We start from the raw sequence: 12,177 nt of genomic DNA, 5'->3' as shown, positions 1-12,177 counted from the left end.
GCGACATGACACCTGAAAGGTTGTCTCAGGATAAACGCAATGGCGCTTCCTTTGAAGAGAAAATGTTCAGAATTTTAAATCACGCAGCTATGAGGCGTCGCTATTTAATACGTTACATATACTACATAATATATTGCATTTAACGAATTTGCTGGCCCGGATTTTCTTTAACGATATTATAGGAAAACTTCCGCCTTGATGAACAAAGGAAGGTTATTGATTAGGACGTGCGACATCACACCTGGAAGGTTGTCTTGAGAGAAACGCAGTGTCGCATCCTTTGAAGAGAAAATGTTCAGGATTTTGGATCACGCAGCTATGAGGTGTCGCTGTGGAATACGTTTCACATACTACATGATATATTGCATTTAACGAATTTGCTGGCCCGGATTTTCTTTAACGATATTATAGGAAAACGTCCGCCTTGATGAACAAAGGAAGGTTATTGATTAAGACGTGCGTCATGACACCTGAAAGGTTGTCTTGAGAGAAACGCAGTGTAGCATCCTTTGAAGAGGAAATGTTCAGAATTTTAAATCACGCAGCTATAAGGCGTCGCTGTGGAATACGTTACACATACTACATATTATATTGCATTTAACGAATTTGCTGGCCCTGATTTTCTTTAACGGTATTATAGGAAAACGTCCGCCTTGATGAACAAAGGAAGGTTATTGATTAAGACGTGCGACATGACACCTGAAAGGTTGTCTTGAGAGAAGCGCAGTGTCGCATCCTTTGAAGAGAAAATGTTCAGAATTTTAAATCACGCAGCTATGAGGCGTCGCTGTGGAATACGTTTCACATACTACAGGATATATTGCATTTAACGAATTTGCTGGCCCGGATTTTCTATAACGATATTAAAGGAAAACGTCCGCCTTGATGAACAAAGGAAGGTTATTGATTAAGACGTGCGACATGACACCTGAAAGGTTGTCTTGAGAGAAACGCAGTGTAGCATCCTTTGAAGAGGAAATGTTCAGAATTTTAAATCACGCAGCTATGAGGCGTCGCTGTGGAATACGTTACACATACTACATATTATATTGCATTTAACGAATTTGCTGGCCCGGATTTTCTTTAACGGTATTATAGGAAAACGTCCGCCTTGATGAACAAAGGAAGGTTATTAATTAAGACGTGCGACATGACACCTGAAAGGTTGTCTTGAGAGAAACGCAGTGTAGCATCCTTTGAAGAGAAAATGTTCAGAATTTTAAATCACGCAGCTATGAGGCGTCGCTGTGGAATACGTTTCACATACTACAGGATATATTGCATTTAACGAATTTGCTGGCCCGGATTTTCTTTAACGATATTAAAGGAAAACGTCCGCCTTGATGAACAAAGGAAGGTTATTGATTAAGACGTGCGACATGACACCTGAAAGGTTGTCTTGAGAGAAACGCAGTGTAGGATCCTTTGAAGAGGAAATGTTCAGAATTTTAAATCACGCAGCTATGAGGCGTCGCTGTGGAATATGTTACAGATGCTACATAATATATTGCATCTAACCAGTTTGCTGACCCGGATTTTCTTTAATGATATTAGAGAAAAACTTCCGCCTTGTTGAACAAAGGAAGGTTATTCATTAAGACGTGCGACATGACACTTGAAAGGTTGTCTTGAGAGAAGCGCAGTGTCGCATCCTATGAAGAGAAAATGTTCAGAATTTTTAGTCACGCAGCTATGAGGCGTCGCTGTGGAATACGTTACACTTGCAACATAATATATTGCATCTAAACGATTTGCTGCCCCGATGTTTATTTAACGATACTAGAGGAAAACGTCCGCCTTGATGAACAAAGGAAGGTTATTGAATTAGATGTGCGACATGACACCTAAAAGGTTGTCTTGAGAGAAACGCAGTGTCGCATCCTTTGAAGAGAAAATGTTCAGAATTTTAAATCACGCAGCTATGAGGCGTCGCTGTGGAATACGTTTCACATACTACATGATATATTGCATTTACCGAATTTGCTGACCCCGATTTTCTTTAACGATATTACAGGAATTCTTCCGCCTTGATGAACAAAGGAATGTTATTGATTACTACGTGCGACATGACACCTGAAAGGTTGTCTTGAGAGAAACGCAGTGTCGCATCCTTTGAAGAGAAAATGTTCAGAATTTTAAGTCACGCAGCTATGAGGCGTCGCTGTGGAATACGTTACACATACTACATATTATATTGCATTTAACGAATTTGCTGGCCCGGATTTTCTTTACCGGTATTATAGGAAAACGTCCGCCTTGATGAACAAAGGAAGGTTATTGATTAAGACGTGCGACATGACACCTGAAAGGTTGTCATGAGAGAAACGCAGTGTAGCATCCTTTGAAGAGTAAATGTTCAGAATTTTAAATCACGCAGCTATGAGGCGTCGCTGTGGATTACCTTTCACATACTACATGATGTATTGCATTTAACGAATTCGCTGGCCCGGATTTTCTTTAACGGTATTATAGGAAAACGTCCGCCTTGATGAACAAAGGAAGGTTATTGATTAAGACGGGCGACATGACACCTGAAAGGTTGTCTCAGGATAAACGCAATGGCGCTTCCTTTGAAGAGAAAATGTTCAGAATTTTAAATCACGCAGCTATGAGGCGTCGCTATTTAATACGTTACATATACTACATAATATATTGCATTTAACGAATTTGCTGGCCCGGATTTTCTTTAACGATATTATAGGAAAACTTCCGCCTTGATGAACAAAGGAAGGTTATTGATTAGGACGTGCGACATCACACCTGGAAGGTTGTCTTGAGAGAAACGCAGTGTCGCATCCTTTGAAGAGAAAATGTTCAGGATTTTGGATCACGCAGATATGAGGTGTCGCTGTGGAATACGTTTCACATACTACATGATATATTGCATTTAACGAATTTGCTGGCCCGGATTTTCTTTAACGATATTATAGGAAAACGTCCGCCTTGATGAACAAAGGAAGGTTATTGATTAAGACGTGCGTCATGACACCTGAAAGGTTGTCTTGAGAGAAACGCAGTGTAGCATCCTTTGAAGAGGAAATGTTCAGAATTTTAAATCACGCAGCTATAAGGCGTCGCTGTGGAATACGTTACACATACTACATATTATATTGCATTTAACGAATTTGCTGGCCCTGATTTTCTTTAACGGTATTATAGGAAAACGTCCGCCTTGATGAACAAAGGAAGGTTATTGATTAAGACGTGCGACATGACACCTGAAAGGTTGTCTTGAGAGAAGCGCAGTGTCGCATCCTTTGAAGAGAAAATGTTCAGAATTTTAAATCACGCAGCTATGAGGCGTCGCTGTGGAATACGTTTCACATACTACAGGATATATTGCATTTAACGAATTTGCTGGCCCGGATTTTCTATAACGATATTAAAGGAAAACGTCCGCCTTGATGAACAAAGGAAGGTTATTGATTAAGACGTGCGACATGACACCTGAAAGGTTGTCTTGAGAGAAACGCAGTGTAGCATCCTTTGAAGAGAAAATGTTCAGAATTTTAAATCACGCAGCTATGAGGCGTCGCTGTGGAATACGTTTCACATACTACAGGATATATTGCATTTAACGAATTTGCTGGCCCGGATTTTCTTTAACGGTATTAAAGGAAAACGTCCGCCTTGATGAACAAAGGAAGGTTATTGATTAAGACGTGCGACATGACACCTGAAAGGTTGTCTTGAGAGAAACGCAGTGTAGCATCCTTTGAAGAGGAAATGTTCAGAATTTTAAATCACACAGCTATGAGGCGTCGCTGTGGAATACGTTTCACATACTACATAATATATTGCACTGAACCAATTTGCTGGCCCGGATTTTGTTTCGTGATATTACAGGAAAACTTTCGCATTGACGAACAAAGGAAGGTTATTGATTAAGACGTGCGACATGACACCTGAAAGGTTGTCTTGAGAGAAACGCAGTTTCGCTTCCTTTGAAGAGAAAATGTTCAGTATTTTGAATCACGCACCTATGAGGCGTCGCTGTGGAATACGTTTCACATACTACATGATATATTGCATTTAACGAATTTGCTGGCCCGGATTTTCTTTAACGATATTAGAGGAAAACTTCCGCCTTGATGAACAAAGGAAGGTTATTGATTAGGACGTGCGACATGACACCTGAAAGGTTGTCTTGAGAGAAACGCAGTTTCGCTTCCTTTGAAGAGAAAATGTTCAGAATTTTGAATCACGCAGCTATGAGGCGTCGCTGTGGAATACGTTTGACATACTGCATCATATATTGCATTTAACGAATTGGCTGGCCCGGATTTTCTTTCGGGACATTAGAGGAAAACTTCCGCCTTGATGAACAAAGTAAGGTTATTGACTAAGATGTGCGACATGACACCTGAAAGGTTGTCTTGAGAGAAACGCAGTTTCGCTTCCTTTCAAGAGAAAATGTTCTCAATTATAAATCACGCAGCTATGAGGCGTCGCTGTGGAATACGTTTGACATACTGCATGATATATTGCATTTAACGAATTTGCTGGCCCGGATTTTCTTTAACGATATTAGAGAAAAACGTCCGCCTTGAAGAACAAAGGAAGGTTATTGAATAAAACGTGCGACATGACACCTGAAAGGTTGTCTTGAGATAAACGCAAGGGCGCTTCCTTTGAAGAGAAAATGTTCAGAATTTTAAATCACACAGCTATGAGGCGTCGCTGTGGAATACGTTTCACATACTACATAATATATTGCACTGAACCAATTTGCTGGCCCGGATTTTGTTTCGTGATATTACAGGAAAACTTTCGCATTGACGAACAAAGGAAGGTTATTGATTAAGACGTGCGACATGACACCTGAAAGGTTGTCTTGAGAGAAACGCAGTTTCGCTTCCTTTGAAGAGAAAATGTTCAGTATTTTGAATCACGCACCTATGAGGCGTCGCTGTGGAATACGTTTCACATACTACATGATATATTGCATTTAACGAATTTGCTGGCCCGGATTTTCTTTAACGATATTAGAGGAAAACTTCCGCCTTGATGAACAAAGGAAGGTTATTGATTAGGACGTGCGACATGACACCTGAAAGGTTGTCTTGAGAGAAACGCAGTTTCGCTTCCTTTGAAGAGAAAATGTTCAGAATTTTGAATCACGCAGCTATGAGGCGTCGCTGTGGAATACGTTTGACATACTGCATCATATATTGCATTTAACGAATTGGCTGGCCCGGATTTTCTTTCGGGACATTAGAGGAAAACTTCCGCCTTGATGAACAAGTAAGGTTATTGACTAAGATGTGCGACATGACACCTGAAAGGTTGTCTTGAGAGAAACGCAGTTTCGCTTCCTTTCAAGAGAAAATGTTCTCAATTATAAATCACGCAGCTATGAGGCGTCGCTGTGGAATACGTTTGACATACTGCATGATATATTGCATTTAACGAATTTGCTGGCCCGGATTTTCTTTAACGATATTAGAGAAAAACGTCCGCCTTGAAGAACAAAGGAAGGTTATTGAATAAAACGTGCGACATGACACCTGAAAGGTTGTCTTGACATAAACGCAAGGGCGCTTCCTTTGAATAGAAAATGTTCAGAATTTTAAATCACACAGCTATGAGGCGTCGCTGTGGAATACGTTTCACATACTACATGATATATTGCATTGAACCAATTTGCTGGCCCGGATTTTGTTTCGTGATATTACAGGAAAACTTCCGCCTTGATGAACAAAGGAAGGTTATTGATTAAGACGTGCGACATGACACCTGAAAGGTTGTCTTGAGAGAAACGCAGTTTCGCTTCCTTTGAAGAGAAAATGTTCAGTATTTTGAATCACGCAGCTATGAGGCGTCGCTGTGGAATACGTTTCACATACTACATGATATATTGCATTTACCAATTTGCTGGCCCGGATTTTCTTTAACGATATTAGAGAAAAACGTCCGCCTTGAAGAACAAAAGAAGGTTATTGATTAAGCTGTGCGACATGACACCTGAAAGGTTGTCTTGAGAAAAACGCAGTGTCGCATCCTTTGAAGAGAAAATGTTCTGAATTTTAAATCACGCAGCTATGAGGCGTCACTGTGGAATGCGTTTCACATACTACATGGTATATTGCATTTAACGAATTTGCTTGCCTGGATTTTCTTCCGCGACATTAGAGGAAAACTTCCGCCTTGATGAACAAAGGAAGGTTATTGATTAAGACGTGCGACATGACACCTGAAAGGTTGCCTTGAGAGAAACGCAGTTTGCTTCCTTTGAAGAGAAAATGTTCAGTATTTTGAATCACGCAGCTATGAGGCGTCGCTCGGGAATACGTTTCACATACTACATGGTATATTCCATTTAACGAATTTGCTTGCCCGGATTTTCTTCCGCGACATTAGAGGAAAACTTCCGCCTTGATGAACAAAGGAAGGTTATTGATTAAGACGTGCGACATGACACCTGAAAGGTTGTTTTGAGAGAAACGCAGTTTCGCTTCATTTGAAGAGAAAATGTTCAGAATTTTGAATCACGCAGCTATGAGGCGTCGCTGTGGAATACGTTTCACATACTGCATGATATATTGCATTTAACGAATTTGCTGGCCCGGATTTTCTTTCGGGACATTTGAGGAAGACTTCCGCCTTGATGAATAAAGGACGGTTATTGATAAAGACGTGCGACATGACACCCGAAAGGTTGTCTTGAGAGAAACACAGTTTCGCTTCCTTTGAAGAGAAAATGTTCAGAACTTTGAATCACGCAGCTATGAGGCGTCGCTGTGGAATACGTTTGACATACTGCATGATATATTGCATTTAACGAATTTGCTTGCCCGGATTTTCTTTCGGGACATTTGAGGAAGACTTCCGCCTTGATGAATAAAGGAAGGTTATTGATTAGGACGTGCGACATGACACCTGAAAGGTTGTCTTGAGAGAAACGCAGTTTCGCTTCCTTTGAAGAGAAAATCTTCAGAACTTTGAATCTCGCAGCTATGAGGCGTCGCTGTGGAATACGTTTCACATACTGCATCATATATTGCATTTAACGAATTGGCTGGCCCGGATTTTCTTTCGGGACATTTGAGGAAGACTTCCGCCTTGATGAATAAAGGAAGGTTATTGATTAAGACGTGCGACATGACACCCGTAAGGTTGTCTTGAGAGAAACACAGTTTCGCTTCCTTTGAAGAGAAAATGTTCAGAACTTTGAATCACGCAGCTATGAGGCGTCGCTGTGGAATACGTTTGACATACTGCATGATATATTGCATTTAACGAATTTGCTGGCCCGGATTTTCTTTAACGATATTAGAGAAAAACGTCCGCCTTGAAGAACAAAGGAAGGTTATTGAATAAAACGTGCGACATGACACCTGAAAGGTTGTCTTGAGATAAACGCAAGGGCGCTTCCTTTGAAGAGAAAATGTTCAGAATTTTAAATCACACAGCCATGAGGCGTCGCTGTGGAATACGTTTCACATACTACATGATATATTGCATTGAACCAGTTTGCTGGCCCGGATATTGTTTCGTGATATTACAGGAAAACTTCCGCCTTGATGAACAAAGGAAGGTTATTGATTAAGACGTGCGGCATGACACCTGAAAGGTTGTCTTGAGAGAAACGCAGTTTCGCTTCATTTGAAGAGAAAATGCTCAGAATTTTGGATCACGCAGCTATGAGGCGTCGCTGTGGAATACGTGTCACATACTACTTGATATATTGCATTTAACGAATTTGCTGGCCCAGATTTTCTTTAGTGATATTAGAGGAACATTTCCGCCTTGATGAACAAAGGAAGGTTATTGATTAAGACGTGCGACATGACACCTGAAACGTTGTCTTGAGAGAAACTCAGTGGCGCTTCCTTTTAAGAGAAAATGTTCAGAATTTTAAATCACGCAGCTATGAGGCGTCGCTGAGGAATACGTTACACATGTTACATAATATATTGCATCTGACCAGTTTGCTGACCCGGATTTTCTTTATTGATATTAGAGAAAAACATTCGCCTTGATGAACAAAGGTAGGTTATTGATTAAGTCGTGCGAATTGACACCTGAAAGGTTGTCTTGAGAGAAACGCAGTGGCGCTTCCTTTGAAGAGAAAATGTTCTGAATTTTAAATCACTGAACTATGAGGCGTTGCTGTGGAATATCTTACACATGCTACCTAATATATTGCATCTAACCAATTTGCTGGCCCGGATTTTCTTTACCGATATTGCAGGAAAATTTCCGCCTTTATGAACAAAGGAACGTTATTGATTAAGACGTGCGACATGACAACTGAAAGATTGTCTTGACAGAAACGCAGTTTCGCTTTCTTTGAAGAGGAAATTTTCAGAATTTAAAATCACGCAGCTATGAGGCGTCGCTGTGGAATACGTTTCACATACTACATGAAATATTGCATTTAACGAATTGCCTGGCGCGGATTGTCTTTCGCAATATTAAAGGAAATCTTCCGCCTTGATGAACGAAGGAATGTTATTGATTAGGACGTGCGACATGACACCTGAAAGGTTGTCTTGAGAGAAACGCAGTTTCGCTTCCTTTGAAGAGAAAATGTTCTGAATTTTGAATCATGCAGCTATGAGGCGTCGCTGTGGAATACGTTTCACATACTACATGATATATTGCATTTAACGCATTTGCTTGCCCGGATTATCTTTCGGGACATTAGAGGAAAATTCCGCCTTGATGTACAAAGGAAGGTTATTGATTAACACGTGCGACATGACACCTGAAAGGTTGCCTTGAGAGAAACGCAGTTTCGCTTCCTTTGAAGAGAAAATGTTCAGAATTTTGAATCACGCAGCTATGAGGCGTCGCTGTGGAATACGTTTCACATACTGCATGATATATTGCATTTAAGAAATTTGCTGGGCCGGATTTTCTTTAACGATATTAGAGAAAAACGTCTGCCTTGAAGAACAAAGGGAGGTTATTGATTAAGACGTGCGACATGACACCTGAAAGGTTGTCTTGAGATAAACGCAAGGGCGCTTCCTTTGAATAGAAAATGTTCAGAATTTTAAATCACACAGCTATGAGGCGTCGCTGCGGAATACGTTTCACATACTACATGATATATTGCATTGAACCAATTTGCTGGCCCGGATTTTGTTTCGTGATATTACAGGAAAACTTCCGCCTTGATGAACAAAGGAACGTTATTGATTAAGACGTGCGACATGACACCTGAAAGGTTGTCTTGAGAGAAACGCAGTTTCGCTTCCTTTGAAGAGAAAATGTTCAGTATTTTGAATCACGCAGCTATGAGGCGTCGCTGTGGAATACGTTTCACATACTAGATGATATATTGCATTTAACGAATTTGCTGGCCCGGATTTTCTTTAAAGATATTAGAGAAAAACATCCGCCTTGAAGAACAAAAGAAGGTTATTGATTAAGCCGTGCCACATGACACCTGAAAGGTTGTCTTGAGAAAAACGCAGTGTCGCATCCTTTGAAGAGAAAATGTTCTGAATTATAAATCACGCAGCTATGAGGCGTCGCTGTGGAATGCGTTTCACATACTACATGGTATATTGCATTTAACGAATTTGCTTGCCTGGATTTTCTTCCGCGACATTAGAGGAAAACTTCCGCCTTGATGAACAAGGGAAGCTTATTGATTAAGACGTGCGACATGACACCTGAAAGGTTGTCTTGAGAGAAACGCAGTTTCGCTTCCTTTGAAGAAAAAATGTTCAGAATTTTGAATCACGCAGCTATGAGGCGTCGCTGTGGAATGCGTTTCACATACTGCATCATATATTGCATTTAACGAATTGGCTGGCCCGGATTTTCTTTCGGGACATTAGAGGAAAACTTCCGCCTTGATGAACAAAGGAAGGTTATTGATTAAGGATTAAGGAAGGATTAAGGAACTAGGAATTGGCAAGAATCAGATGTATGCGTTAAGAGACAAAGCCGGCAATATCATTACTAATATGGATGAGATAGTTCAAATGGCTGAGGAGTTCTATAGAGATTAATACAGTACCAGTGGCACCCACGACGATAATGGAAGAGAAAATAGTCTAGAGGAATGTGATATACCACAGGTAACGCCGGAAGAAGTAAAGAAAGCCTTGGGAGATATGCAAAGGGGGAAGGCAGCTGGGGAGGATCAGGTAACAGCAGATTTATTGAAGGATGGTGGGCAGATTGTTCTAGAGAAACTGGCCACCCTGTATACGCAATGCCTCATGACGTCGAGCGTACCGGAATCTTGGAAAAATGCTAACATAATCCTAATCCATAAGAAAGGGGACGCCAAAGACTTGAAAAATTATAGACCGATCAGCTTACTGTCCGTTGCCTACAAACTATTTACTAAGGTAATCGCAAATAGAATCAGGAACACCTTAGACTTCTGTCAACCAAAGGACCAGGCAGGATTCCGTAAAGGCTACTCAACAATAGATCATATTCGCACTATCAATCAGGTGATAGAGAAATGTGCGGAATATAACCAACCCTTATATATAGCTTTCATTGATTACGAGAAAGCATTTGATTTGTCGAAACCTCAGCAGTCATGGAGGCATTACGGAATCAGGGTGTAGACGAGCCGTATGCAAAAATACTGAAAGATATCTATAGCGGCTCCACAGCCACCGTAGTCCTCCATAAAGAAAGCAACAAAATCCCAATAAAGAAAGGCGTCAGGCAGGGAGATACGATCTCTCCAATGCTATTCACAGCGTGCTTACAGGAGGTATTCAGAGACCTGGATTGGGAAGAAATGGGGATAAAAGTAAATGGAGAATACCTTAGTAACTTGCGATTTGCTGATGATATTGCCTTGCTTAGTAACTCAGGGGACCAACTGCAATGCATGCTCACTGACCTGGAGAGGCAAAGCAGAAGAGTGGGTCTAAAAATTAATCTGCAGAAAACTAAAGTAATGTTTAACAGTCTCGGAAGAGAACAGCAATTTACAATAGGCAGTGAGGCACTGGAAGTCGTAAGGGAATACATCTACTTAGGGCAGGTAGTGACTGCGGATCCGGATCATGAGACGGAAATAATCAGAAGAATAAGAATGGGCTGGGGTGCGTTTGGCAGGCATTCTCAGATCATGAACAGTAGGTTGCCATTATCCCTCAAGAGAAAAGTGTACAATAGCTGTGTCTTACCAGTACTCACCTACGGGGCAGAAACCTGGAGGCTTACGAAAAGGGTTCTACTCAAATTGAGGACGACGCAACGAGCTATGGAAAGAAGAATGATAGGTGTAACGTTAAGGGATAAGAAAAGAGCTGATTGGGTGAGGGAACAAACGCGAGTAAATGACATCTTAGTTGAAATCAAGAAAAAGAAATGGGCATGGGCAGGACATGTAATGAGGAGGGAAGATAACCGATGGTCATTAAGGGTTACGGACTGGATTCCAAGGGAAGGGAAGCGTAGCAGGGGGCGGCAGAAAGTTAGGTGGGCGGATGAGATTAAGAAGTTTGCAGGGACGGCATGGCCACAATTAGTACATGACCGGGGTGATTGGAGAAATATGGGAGAGGCCTTTGCCCTGCAGTGGGCGTAACCAGGCTGATGATGATAATGATGATGATTGATTAAGACGTGCGACATGACACCTAAATGGTTGTCTTGAGACAAACGCAGTTTCGCTTCCTTCAAAGAGAAAATGTTCAGAATTTTGAATCACGCAGCTATGAGGTGTCGCTGTGGAGTACCTTTCACATACTACATGAAATATTGCATTTAACGAATTGGCTGGCCAGGATTTTTTCTCCAACATTAGAGGAAAACTTCCGCCTTGATGAACAAAGGAAGGTTATTGATTAAGACGTGCGGCATGACACCTGAAAGGTTGTCTTGAGGGAAACGCAGTTTCGCATCCTTTGAAGAGAAAATGTTCAGAATTTGGAATCACGCAGCCATGAGGCGTCACAGTGGAATACGTTTCACATACTGCATGATATATTGCATTTAACGAATTGGCTCTCCCGGATTTTTTTTCCAACATTAGAGGAAAACTTCCCCCTTGATGAACAAAGGAAGGTTATTGATTAAGACGTGCGACATGACACCTGAAAGGTTGTCTTGAGAGAAACGCAGTGTCGCATCCTTTGAAGAGAAAAGGTTCTGCATTTTGAATCACGCAGCTATGAGGCGTCGCTGTGGAATACGTCTCACATACTGCATGATATATTGCATTTAACGAATTGGCTGTCCGGGATT

This window comes from Dermacentor andersoni, unplaced genomic scaffold (genome assembly GCF_023375885.2).
Source record: "Dermacentor andersoni unplaced genomic scaffold, qqDerAnde1_hic_scaffold ctg00000039.1, whole genome shotgun sequence".
Lineage (NCBI taxonomy): Eukaryota > Metazoa > Arthropoda > Arachnida > Ixodida > Ixodidae > Dermacentor > Dermacentor andersoni.
This window is presented reverse-complemented; position numbering follows the sequence as displayed.